The sequence below is a fragment of the Rattus norvegicus genome, chromosome 10, assembly GCF_036323735.1.
Source record: "Rattus norvegicus strain BN/NHsdMcwi chromosome 10, GRCr8, whole genome shotgun sequence".
Taxonomy (NCBI): Eukaryota; Metazoa; Chordata; class Mammalia; order Rodentia; family Muridae; genus Rattus; species Rattus norvegicus.
The window spans coordinates 58,875,490-58,889,050 of record NC_086028.1 but is presented as its reverse complement, the minus strand read 5'-3'; positions in this window follow the sequence as shown (position 1 = coordinate 58,889,050).

Sequence of the window (13,561 nt, the reverse complement as noted above, 5' to 3'; positions counted from 1 at the left end):
ATTTGTGGAAAGATATTGTGTAAATTTAGTTTTGCCATAGAACATCTTGATTTCTCCATCTATGTTAATTGGGAGTTTTGTTGGATATAGTAGCTTGGGCTGGCATTTCTGTTCTCTTAGGGTCTGTATAACATTTGCCCAGGATCTTCTGGCTTTCATAGTCTCTGATGAGAAGTCTGGTATAATTTTGATAAGTCTGCATTTATATGTTACTTGACCTTTTTCTCTTACTTCTTTTAATATTTTCTTTGTTTTGTGCATTTGGTGTTTTGACTATTATGTGACAGTAGGAATTTCTCTTCTGGTCCAATGTATTTGGAGTTCTGTAGGCTTCTTGTATGTTTATGGGTATGCCTTTTTTAGGTTAGGGAAGTTTTATTCTATATTTTTGTTGAAAATATTTACTGGCACTTAAAATTGGGAATCTTTGCTCTCTTCTACCTACTATCCTTAGGTTTAATCTTCACATTATGTCCTGGATTTCTTGTATGTTTTTGGTTAGGACCTTTGGCCTTTTATATTTTCTTTGACAGTTGTGTCAATGTTTTCTATGGAATCTTCTGCCCCTGAAATTCTCTCTTCTATCTCTTGTATTCTGTTGGTAATGCTTCTGTCTTTGACTCCTGCTCTCTTTCCTAGATTTTCTAGTTACAGGATTGTCTCCCTTTGTTGTTTTTATTTCTAGTTTTTATTTCTTTATTTATTTCTAGTTTTAGATCCTGGATGGTTTTGTTCAATTCCTTCACCTTTTTGGTTGTGTTTTCCTGTAATTCTTTAAGGGATTTTTGTGTTTCTTCTTTAAGAGCTTCTACCTGTTTACCTTTGTTGTTCTGTATTTCTTTAAGGGAGTTATTTATGTCCTTCTTAAAGTCCTCTATCATCATTATGAGGTGTGATTTCAAATCTAAATCTTGCTTTCCCATCTGTTAGCAAATGCAATATTTGTTTTGGTAGGAGAACTGTGTTGTGAGGTTGACAAGTAGTCTGGGTTTCTGTTGCTTAGGTTCCTGTGATTGCTTCTCACCATCTGGTTGTCTCTGGTGTTAGCTGGTCTTGCTGTCTCTCACACTGGCTTGACCCTCCTGTAAGCCTGTGTGTCAGCACTACTGGGTGTTCAACTCTCTCCCAGGGTGATCTAGGTACAGAGAGCTGTGACACAGGGTCAGCTCAGGGTGCAGACAGAAACCAGAAGGATCCTGTCCCTGACTGCTCCTCAGATCCTATATCCGGAGGGCTCCAGGTGGGTTCCTCTTGGGCCAAGAATGAGCAGAAGTGGTAGTCTCACCTGTGCTCTCAGAATTGACAGCACTTCTGATAATCCAGTTCTCTGCCTGTATGTATATTAACTGCTAGAAATATTTCCATGGAGAGTCTCATCTATTCAAGTTGTCACTTGCGAGAATAACAACTGAAGAAGTGAAGGTCATTAGGTCAGCAGCAGCAAGCTTCACAGTTGATCTCTGCTTTATAATCTCTGCTTCTATTCATCAATCAATCAGATATGGGCCCACTCATTCACAGAATAATAGTAATTATGAAAAATAGCTGCATAACTTCACCTATATTTTTTTCCCTTCGAAACCAAACATAACAGCCAAATAGTGAACTGTTAGGGCAGTTGCACTAATGACTATCAGCAGGATGCAGACACCAGCGATTGGAATAAGTCAGACAGTGTCAGTAGAAGGATTTCAAACTCCTATGTGTTTTTTCTTCTCTTTATTTCAGCTACAGGCAGATCGTACATCCTTGGGCATACTGGATACCTACCTTACAACTGAGATAAATGTCGAACCCCCTACTCCACATTGCTTTGTGCTTCTCTGGTGATAACAAACCTCCAGCAGACACTGTTTGACACCATTCCAGTATTTGAATGACCCAGTCTGACCCATCACTGCCCTTGGTGGAAATTTGCTACACAACTTTGCCTGTGTTTCTAACATGCTTAATATTTGAATTCCTTGATTATAAAGGTCCCTTACCAAAGGCAAGACCTGGGATAATGTAACAATTTATATAAAAGATTATGTCAATAAGAATCATATTGGGGTTTGGGGACAGGACTGAAGCCCTGAAGGGCAACAGAAAGAAAGGAAACAAGCAACCTTGGGAAGTAGGTGATGGAGGGACACTCTAGAATGTGCCAGAGACCTGGTAGGCAAGAGACTGTCATGACTCAAAGGGAAGGATCTTAGATGAAATGCCCTACAGTGAAGAAAAGGAACTTGTAGAGTCTATCTCCAGGAGAAAGACAGGCCATCAAGTGTAGGGATGGGGTTGCCAAACCACAGTCAATAAAACTGACCCAGAATTGTTCCTGTCTGAAAGAACTGCAGTGGCAAAAATGGAAAAGAGCCTGAGAAAAAGGAGGTCTAGTGACAGGCCCAAACTGGGATCCATCTCAAGAAGAGGTACCAAGGGCAGAAACTAATACTTATCTTATGGTGTGCTTACAAACAGGGGCCTATTATGATTGCCTTGTGAAAGGCCCAAAAAGCAGTCCAAAGGGTCATATGCAGGTACTTATACCCAACAAATGGACAGAAGCTGAGAACACCTTTGGGTTGACTTAGGGAAAAGCTGGAAGAGTAGAAGGACGGTCACCTTACAAGAAGATGGTCATTCTCAACTAACCTGGGCACTGAGTCACTATCCAGGCAGCATACACTCACTGATATGAGGCCCCTGATACATAACCAATAAAGGACTTCCGGGTCTGGACTCAGTCAGAGAAGACGCATCTCACCCTTGAGAGACTTAGGGCCCCAGGGAGTGGGGAGATCTGGTGGAGTGGAGTAGTGGGGACATCCTCTTGGAAAAGGGGAGAGGAGGTGTGAGACATGGACCAGTTGGAGGTTAGCCTGGTAAGGGGATAATCTGAACTGTAAATAAAAAATTAAAGAATATAAAAAGGACAAAAAAGAATAAAAGTAATAGTAGTTCCCAGAGAGATCACCTATGCAAGAAATTGAGTCTTCCATAGAACGGTTTACTTAAGTAGAATTCATAACCATCAGACAAAAGATTTGAGAAAATCCATAAAAGAAGAAAAACTTAGGAAAATTCCAGAAGCTGGACTATAACTGAATCACTAACTTTTCAGTTTACTGTTTCTATGTATGACTAGAATCAGAAACACAAACTAGTATGGAAAGAAAAAAATTTGATTATACAATTAATGTCAAACCTTGGTACCCTCCTGAAGGAAGAGCAAGTAGTTTTATGAATCCTTATGTTGTTCTACCCTTTACAGGATTGTAATAAACATAGGGATCATAAACAAGGGTTTATGACAAAAACACAGAGAAACATTTTGACTCAATAAACTGCCTGGATACCTGGTCAGGCTTACAAGGTCAGGACTTTTTCTAAAAATGTAGAAAAAAACAGAAAGTTACCCTTGTTTAAGCAATACTTACGTATTGAGGGCCACACAATACTTTAAAAGTCAAAAGAGCTGCCCAAAAGTGAACTGATACCATCCCAGAGCTCCCTGCACCCAACTCCCATGGGGAAGAGTGCAGACCACCCAGGAAGGCAGACATCCCAAGGCTGCAGGACAGACTGCCACCTCTGCACACCTCGACCCACAACCCTGGTCCAAGGGGAAACTGCACAGTGCCTCTGGACAGAGGGATATAGGAACAGACAGCCACCAGTAGCCGTGGTTCTGGTCTGCACCCAGGACTGAAGTGATATGGCCAAAAAGCTTCCTGCACCCAAATCCCATGGGGGAGAGAACTGGAACCTCAGAAGTGTGGATACTGCTGAGAAGTCAGAGGATAATACACTCTGCCCACAGTCCAGAACCAAGAAGGAATCCCATACTGCCAACTGTACCAGTGGGATGCAAGGACCTACATGAGCAATCAGGGGCAGGACCCTGTGATTCCTAAGGGTGCGCTGAAAGCTGGGAGACAGTCTCCAGGAACACCACCACACCTGAAATCAGAGTGCCTGTTCTCATGAAAGGCTGAAAGAAAACAGGAAAACAGTTCTACAGGAGTGCTGACACAGAGGCCTACAGCAGGGTCAAGTCACTCCCAGAAACAGCAGGACAAGCAAACAACAGAGACAAACTAATGGATAGAGGCAAAAACAGGAAGCTAAGCAACAGAAAACAAGACTACATGGCATCATGAGAGCCCAGGATTCCCATCAAAGAAAATACTAGATATCCAAACACATCAGAAAAGCAAGATTTAGATTTAAAATCACATTTGTTTGATAATGATGGAGGATTTTAAGAAAGACATAAAGAACTTCCTTAGAGTAGTGCAGGAAAACACAAATAAACAAGTAGAAGCATTTAGGGAGGAAACACAAAAATCCCTGAAAGAATTACAGGAAAAGACAACCAAACTGGTGAAGGAATTGAAAATGGAAATAGAAACAATAAATAAAGCACAAAGGGAGACAACACTGGATATAGAAAACCTAAGGAAGAGACAAGGAGTCATAGATACAAGCATCACCAACAGAATACAAGAGATAGAAGAGAGAATCTCAGGGGCAGAAGATACCATAGAAAGCATCAACACAACTGTCAAACACAATGTAAAACACAAAAAGCTCCTTCCCTAAAACCTACAGGAAATCCAGGACACAATGAGAAGATCAAACTTAAGGATAATAGGTATAGAAGAAAGTGAAGACTCCCAATTTAAATGGCCAGTTACTATATTCAACAAAATTGTAGAAGAAAACTTCCCTAACCTAAAGAAAGAGATGCCTATAAACATGCAAGAAGCCTACAGAACTCCAAATAGTTTGGACCAGAAGAGAAATTCCTCCCGTCACATAAGAATTAAAACACAAAATGCACAAAACAAAGAAAGGATATTAAAAGCAGTAAGGGGAAAAGGTCAAGTGACATATAAAGGCAGACCCTATAAGAATTACAGAAGACTTCTTACCAGAGACTACGAAAGCCAGAAGATCCTGGACAGATGTTATAAAGAACCTAAGAGAACACAAATGCCAGCCCAAGTTACTGTATCCAGCAAAACTCTCAATTAACATAGATGGAGAAACCAAGATATTCCATGACAAAACCAAATGTATGCAACATCTTTCTACAAATCCAGCCCTACGAAGGATAATAGGTGGAAAACTCCAACACAAGGAGAGAAACTACACCGTACAGAAAGTAAGAATATAATTTCCTTACAATGAAATCAAAAGAGAGGCAAACATAATTCTATCTCCAACAACAAAAATAACAGGAAGCGACAATCACTATTCCTTAATATCTCTCAACATCAACGGCCTCGATTTCCCAATTTAAAAGAAAAAAAATAGACTAAAACACTACATACAAAAAGTAGACCCAGCATTTTGCTGTACGCAGGAAACACACCTCAGACACAAAGGCAGACACTACCTCAGAGTAAATGGCTGGAAAACAATTTTCCAAGCCAGTAGCCCAAAGAAAAAAGCTAGAGTTGCCATTCTAATATCAAATAAAATTGACTTTCAACAAAAAGTCATTGAAAAAGATAAGAAAGGACACGTCATATTCATCAAAGGAGAAATCCACCAAGATGAACTCTCAATCCTACATATCTATACCCAAATGCAAGAGCACGTACATTCATAAAAGAAACCATACTAAAGCTCAAAGCACAGATTGCACCTCACATGATAATAGTAGGAGATTTCCACACCTTGCTCTCATTGATGGACAGATCATTGAAACAGAAATTAAACAGAGGCATAGAGAAACTAACAGAAGTAATGAACCAAAAGGACTTAACAGATATTTTAGAACATGCCACCCCAAATCAAAAGGATAAACCTTCTTCTCAGGACCTCATGAAACCTTCTCCAAAATTGACCATATAATCGATCAGAAAACAGGCCTCAATAGATAAAGGAAGATAGAAATAATCCCATGCATCCGATCAGATCACCACACATAAAGGCTGGTTTTAATAACAACAATAATGACAGAAAACCCCCATATACGTGGAAGTTGAACAATGTTCTACTCAATGATAACCTGGACAAGGAAGGAATAAAGAAATAAATTAAAGACTTAAAGACTTCTTAGAATTTAATGAAAATGAAGGTACAACATACCCAAACTTATGGGACACAATGACAGCTGTGCTAAGAGGAAAACCCATAGCTCTGAGTGCCTACAAAAAGAAACAGGAGAGAGCATATACCAGCAGCTTGACAGCACACAAAAAGAAGCAAATACACACAGGAGGAGTAGAAGGCAGGAAATAATCAAACTCAGAGCTGAAATCAACCAAGTAGAAACAAAAAGGACTATAGAAAGAATCAACAGAACCAAAAGTTGGTTCTTTGAGAAAATCAACAAAATAGATAAACCCTTAGCCAGACTAAGGAGAGGACACAGAGAGTGTGTCCAAATTAACAAAATCAGAAATGAAAAGGGAGACATAATTACAGAATCAGAGGAAATTCAAAAAATCATCAGATCCTACTACAAAAGCCTATATTCAACAAAACTTGAAAATCTTCAGGAAATGGAAAATTTCCTAGACAGATACCAGGTACTGAAGTTAAATCAGGAACAGATAAACCATTTAAACAAGCCCATAAATCCTAAAGAAATAGAAGCAGTGATTAAAAGTCTCCCAACCAAAATGAGCCCATGTCTAGATGGGTTCGGTGAAGAATTCTATCAGATCTTCACAGAAGATGTCATACCAATACTATCCAAACTATTCCACAAAATTGAAACAGATGGAGCACTACCGAATTCCTTCTATGAAGCCACAATTACTCTTATACCTAAACCACACAAAGACCCAACAAAGAAAGAGAACTTCAGACCAATTTCCCTTATGAATATCGATGCAAAAATACTCAATAAAATTCTTACAAACTGAACCCAAGAGCACATCAAAACAACCATCCATCATGATCAAGTAGGCTTCATCCCAGGTTTGCAGGGATGGTTTAATATATGGAAAACTATCAATGTAATCTACTATATAAACAAACTGAAAGATAAAAACCACATGATCATTTCATTAGATGCTGAGAAACCATTTGGCAAATTCAACACTCCTTCATGGTAAAAGTCCTGGAAAGAACAGGAATTCAAGGCCCATACGTAAACATAATAAAAGTCATATACAGCAAACCAGCAGCTAACATTAAACTACATGCTGAGAAACTTGAAGGAATCCCACTAAGATCAGGGACTAGACAAGGCTGCCGCTCTCTCCCTAATTAGTCAATATAGTTCTCGATGTCCTAGCCAGAGAAAAAAGACAACAACAGGAGATCAAAGGAATGCAGATTGGAAAGGAAGAAGTAAAAATATCATGATTTGCAGATGATGTGATAGTATATTTAAGTGATCCCAAAAGTTCCACCACAGAACTGCTAAACCTGATAAACACCTTCAGCAAAGTGGCTGGGTATAAAATTATCTCAAATAAATCAATAACCTTCCTCTACACAAAAGAGAACCTAGCTGAGAAAGAAATTAGAGAACGACACCCTTCACAATAGTCCCAAATAATATAAAATACCTCGGTGTGATTTTAAACAAGCAAATGAAAGATCTGTATGATAAGAACTTCAAGCCTCTGAAGAAAGAAATTGAAGATCTCAGAAGATGGAAAGACCTCCCATGCTCCTGGATTGGCTGGATTAATATTGTATAAACGACCATTTTACCAAAAGCAATCTACAGAGTCAATGCAATCCCCATCAAAATTCCAATCCAATTCTTCATAGAGTTAGACAGAACAATTTCCAAATTCATCTGGAATAACAAAAAAAAAAAAAAACCCAGGATAGCTAAAACTATCCTCGACAATAAAAGGACTTCCGGGGGAATTGCTATCCCTGTACTCAAGCAGTATTACAGAGCAATAGTGGTAAAAAAAAGTGCATGGTATTGGTACAGAGACAGACAGATACACCAGTAGAGTAGAATTGAAGACCCAGAAATGATCCCACACACCTATGGTCACTTGATATTTGACAAAGGAGCCAAAACTACCCAATGGAAAAAAGATAGCATTTTCAGCAAATGGTACTAGTTCAACTGGAGATCAGCATGTAGAAGAATGCAGATGGATCCATGCTTATCATCCTGTACAAAGCTTAAGTCCAAGTGGATCAAGGACCTCCATATCAAACCAGATACACTCAAAATGATAGAAGAAAAAGTGGGGAAGAATCTCGAACACATGGGCACTGGAGAAAATTTCCTGAACAAAACACCAATGGCTTATGCTCTAAGATCAAGAATTGACAAATGGGATCTCATAAAACTGCAAAGCTTCTGTAAGGCAAATGACAGTTTTGTTAGAACAAAACTGCAACCAACAGATTGGGAAAAGATCTTTACCAATCCTACAACTGATAGAGGGCTCATATCCAAAATATACAAGGAACTCACAAAGTTAGAGGGCAGGAAGACAAATAACCCTATTAAAAATGGGGTTCAGAGCTAAACAAAGAATTCACAGCTGAGGAATGCCGAATGGCTGAGAAACACCTAAAGAAATGTTCAACATCTTTAATCATAACGGAAATGCAAATCAAAACAACCCTGAGATTCCACCTCACACCAGTCACAATACCTAAGATAAAAAAAAACCTCCAGCGACAGCAGATGCTGGCAAGGATGTGGAGAAGGAGGAACACTCCTCCATTGTTGGTGGGATTGCATACTGGTACAACCATTCTGGAAATCAGTCTGGAGGTTCCTCAGAAAATTGGACATTGAACTACCTGAGGACCCAGCTATACCTCTCTTGGGCATATACCCAAAAGATGCTCCAACATTTAACAATGGATCATTCTCCACAGCTATGTTCATAGCAGCCTTATTTATAATAGCCAGAACCTGGAAAGAAGCCAGATGCCCTTCAACAGAGGAATGAATACAGAAAATGTGGCACATCTACACAATGGAATACTACTCAGCTATCAAAAACAATGACTTTATGAAATTCATAGGCAAATGGATGGAACTGGAAAATGTCATTCTGAGTGAGGTAACCCAATCACAGAAACATACATATGGTATCCACTCATTGATAAGTGGATATTAGCCCAAATGCTCAAAGTTCCCTAGATGCACAGAACATATGAAACTCAAGAAGGATGACCAAAATGAGGATGCTTCACTCCTTCTTTAAAAGGGGAACAAGAATACCCTTAGGAGGGGATAGGGAGGCAAATTTTAGAACAGAGGCTGAAGGAGCATCCATTCAGAGCCTGACCCACATGTGGCCCATACATATAAAGCCACCAAACTAGATAAGATGAATGAAGCAAAGAAGTGCAGGCTGACAGGAACCAGATGTAGATCTCTCCTGAGAGACACAGCCAGAATATGGCAAATACATAGAAAAATGCCAGCAGCAAACCACTGAACTGAGAACAGGACCCCTGTTGAAGGAATCAGAGAAAGGACTGAAAGAGCTGATGGGCTTGAGACCCCATATAAACAACAATGCCAACCAACCAGAGTTTCAAGGGACTAAGCCACTACCCAAATACTGTACATGGACTGACCGTGGGGTCCAACTGCTTAGGTAGCAATGAATAGCCTAGTAAGGTTACCAGTGGAAGGGGAAGCCCTTGGTCCTGCCAAGACTCAACCCCCAGTGAACGAGATTGGTGGGGGGAGGGAGGTAATGGGGGGAGAATGGGTAGGGGAACAGCCATATAGAGGGAATGGGGAAGGGTTAGGGGGATGTTGGCCTGGAAACTGGGAAAGGGAATAGCATTTGAAATGTAAATAAGAAATACCCAATTTAATAAAGGTGGATAAAAAACTAAAAAAAATGGGGTACAGCTCTAAACAAAACATTCTTAGCTGAGGATTATCGAATGGCCAAAAAGCACCTAAAGAAATGTTCAACATCCTTAGTCATCAGGGAAATGCAAAGCAAAACAACACTGAAATTCCACCTCACACCAGTCACAATGGCTAAGATAAAAAATCAGGTGACAGCAGATGTTGGTGAGGATGTAGAGAAAGAGGAACACCCTCCATTGTTGGTGGGATTGCAAACTGGTACAACCACTCTGGAAATCAGTCTGGAGGTTCCTCAGAAAATTGGGCATTCCACTACCTGTTGACCCAGCTATACCACTCTTGGGCATATATCTAAAATATGCTCCAACATACAGCAAAGATACATGCTCCACTATGTTCATAGCAGCCTTATTCATAATAGCCAGAAGCTGGAAAGAACCCAGCTGCCCTTCAACGGAGGAACAGATTCAAAGAATGTGGTACATCTACACAATGGAATACTACTCAGCTATCAAAAACAATGACTTCATGAAACTCATATGCAAATGGAAAGAACTAAAATACATCATCCTGAGTGATGTTACTCAATCACAGAAAAACACACTTGGTATGCACTCATTGATAAGTGGATATTAGCCAAAAACCTCAAATTACTCAAGATGCAATCCGCAGACCACAGGAAGTTCAAGAAGAAGGATGATCAAAATGCAAATGCGCCCACTCCTTCTTAAAAGGGGGGAAAATATCCATAGGAGGAGATATGGAAGCAAAGTTTGGAGCAGTGCCTCAAGGAATGGCCATTCAGAGGCTGACTCACATGTGGCCCATATATATACAGCCACCAAAACTAGATAAGATTGATGAAGCTAGAAAATGCATGCTGAAAGGGACCGGATATAGATCTCTCCTGAGAGACACATCCAAAGCATGTCCAATACAGAGGTCAATTCTAGTAGAAAACCACCGAATTGAGAATAGGACCCTCTTGGGGGAAATTAGAGGAATTATTGAAAGAGTTGAAGGAGCTTGCAACCCCATAAGAACAACAATGCCAACCAACCAGAGCTTCCAGGGACTAAACCACTACCGAAAGACTATACATGGACTGACCCAGGGCTCCAACTGCATATGTAGCAGAGAATAGCCTTGTTGGGGCATCAGGGGGAGGGGAAGTCCTTGGTACTGCCAATGTTGGACCCCTAGTGCAGGGGAATATGGGGGAGGGCAATAAGGGGGAAATATAGGGGAAATACTCATATGGGGGAGAGGGAGTGGAGGGAGTGGGAGCTTATGGACAGGAAACCAGGAAGGAGAATAACCTTTGAAATGTAAGTAAAGAAATATGTCTAATATTTTTTTAAGTCAAAGGAAAGGATGGTGGTCCTATATCAGATATAAAAGAAAGTTAGGGAAGACTCCGAGGTGGGGGCAATCGGGAGTTTCTGGATTCTTTATCCGGTGTTCGGAGGGCCGCCGGACGGAGGGTTGTGGCTTGGATCGCGCTGAGGAGCGAATAAGAGCGAGCGGATCGGCCGCCGCCGGGTCACGGAGTTTTGCAGAATAAGAAAGCTAACCTGAATATTGGGGGGAAAGACAGAGAAGAGAAACAAGGATTGAAGACGAGGTTTTCCAGTTTGCATAATAGAGAGACCCAACCGCCTGGTCAGGTGGGCACTCCTGAGGCTGCAGAGCGGAAGAGACCACCAACACTGCTCACCCCTGCCCACATCCCTGGCCCAAGAGGAAACTGTATAAGGCCTCTGGGCTCCCGTGGGGGAGGGCCCAGGAGCGGCAGGACCCCTGCCACAGACAGCGCCAGACCCTGAAGGAAACAGACCGGATAAACAGTTCTCTGCACCCAAATCCCGTGGGAGGGAGAGCTAAACCTTCAGAGAGGCAGACAGGCCTGGGAAACCAGAAGAGACTGCTCCCTGCACACACATCTCGGACGCCAGAGGAAAAAGCCAAAGACCATCTGGAACCCTGGTGCACTGAAGCTCTCGGAAGGGGCGGCACAGGTCTTCCTGGTTGCTGCCGCTGCAGAGAGCCCCTGGGCAGCACCCCACGAGCGAACTTGAGCCTCGGGACCACAGGTAAGACCAAATTTTCTGCTGCAAGAAAGCTGCCTGGTGAGCTTGGGACACACGGAAGCAGAATTTCTCTAGAACGGGGCACGTTCTGTGTTTACCGGAAGTCCCACACCCGCGGATCCCGGACCGCAGCAGCTCTCTGCTCCCAGACCCGGTGAGAGAGAGACCCAACCGCCTGGTCAGGTGGGCACTCCTGAGGCTGCAGAGCGGAAGAGACCACCAACACTGCTCAACCCTGCCCACATCCCTGGCCCAAGAGGAAACTGTATAAGGCCTCTGGGCTCCCGTGGGGGAGGGCCCAGGAGCAGCAGGACCCCTGCCAGAGACACCGCCGGACCCTGAAGGAAACAGACCGGATAAACAGTTCTCTGCACCCAAATCCCGTGGGAGGGAGAGCTAAACCTTCAGAGAGGCAGACAGGCCTGGGAAACCAGAAGAGACTGCTCCCTGCACACACATCTCGGACGCCAGAGGAAAAAGCCAAAGACCATCTGGAACCCTGGTGCACTGAAGCTCCCGGAAGGGGCGGCACAGGTCTTCCTGGTTGCTGCCGCTGCAGAGAGCCCCTGGACAGCACCCCACGAGCAAACCTGAGCCTCGGGACCACAGGTAAGACCAAATTTTCTGCTGCAAGAAAGCTGCCTGGTGAACTCAAGACACAGGCCCACAGGAACAGCTGAAGACCTGTAGAGAGGAAAAACTACACGCCCGAAAGCAGAACACTCTGTCCCCATAACTGACTGAAAGAGAGGAAAACAGGTCTACAGCACTCCTGACACACAGGCTTATAGGACAGTCTAGCCACTGTCAGAAATAGCAGAACAAAGTAACACTAGAGATAATCTGATGGCGAGAGGCAAGCGCAGGAACCCAAGCAACAGAAACCAAGACTACATGCCATCATCGGAGCCCAATTCTCCCACCAAAACAAACATGGAATATCCAAACACACCAGAAAAGCAAGATCTAGTTTCAAAATCATATTTGATCATGATGCTGGAGGACTTCAGGAAAGACCTGAACACACTTAGGGAAGCACAGGAAAACATTAATAAACAAGTAAAAGCCTACAGAGAGGAATCGCAAAAATCCCTGAAAGAATTCCAGGAAAACACAATCAAACAGTTGAAGGAATTAAAAATGGAAATAGAAGCAATCAAGAAAGAACACATGGAAACAACCCTGGATATAGAAAACCAAAAGAAGAGACAAGGAGCTGTAGATACAAGCTTCACCAACAGAATACAAGAGATGGAAGAGAGAATCTCAGGAGCAGAAGATTCCATAGAAATCATTGACTCAACTGTCAAAGATAATGTAAAGCGGAAAAAGCTACTGGTCCAAAACATACAGGAAATCCAGGACTCAATGAGAAGATCAAACCTAAGGATAATAGGTATAGAAGAGAGTGAAGACTCCCAGCTCAAAGGACCAGTAAATATCTTCAACAAAATCATAGAAGAAAACTTCCCTAACCTAAAAAAAGAGATACCCATAGACATACAGGAAGCCTACAGAACTCCAAATAGATTGGACCAGAAAAGAAACACCTCCCGTCACATAATTGTCAAAACACCAAACACACAAAATAAAGAAAGAATATTAAAAGCAGTAAGGGAAAAAGGTCAAGTAACATATAAAGGGAGACCTATCAGAATCACACCAGACTTCTCGCCAGAAACTATGAAGGCCAGAAGATCCTGGA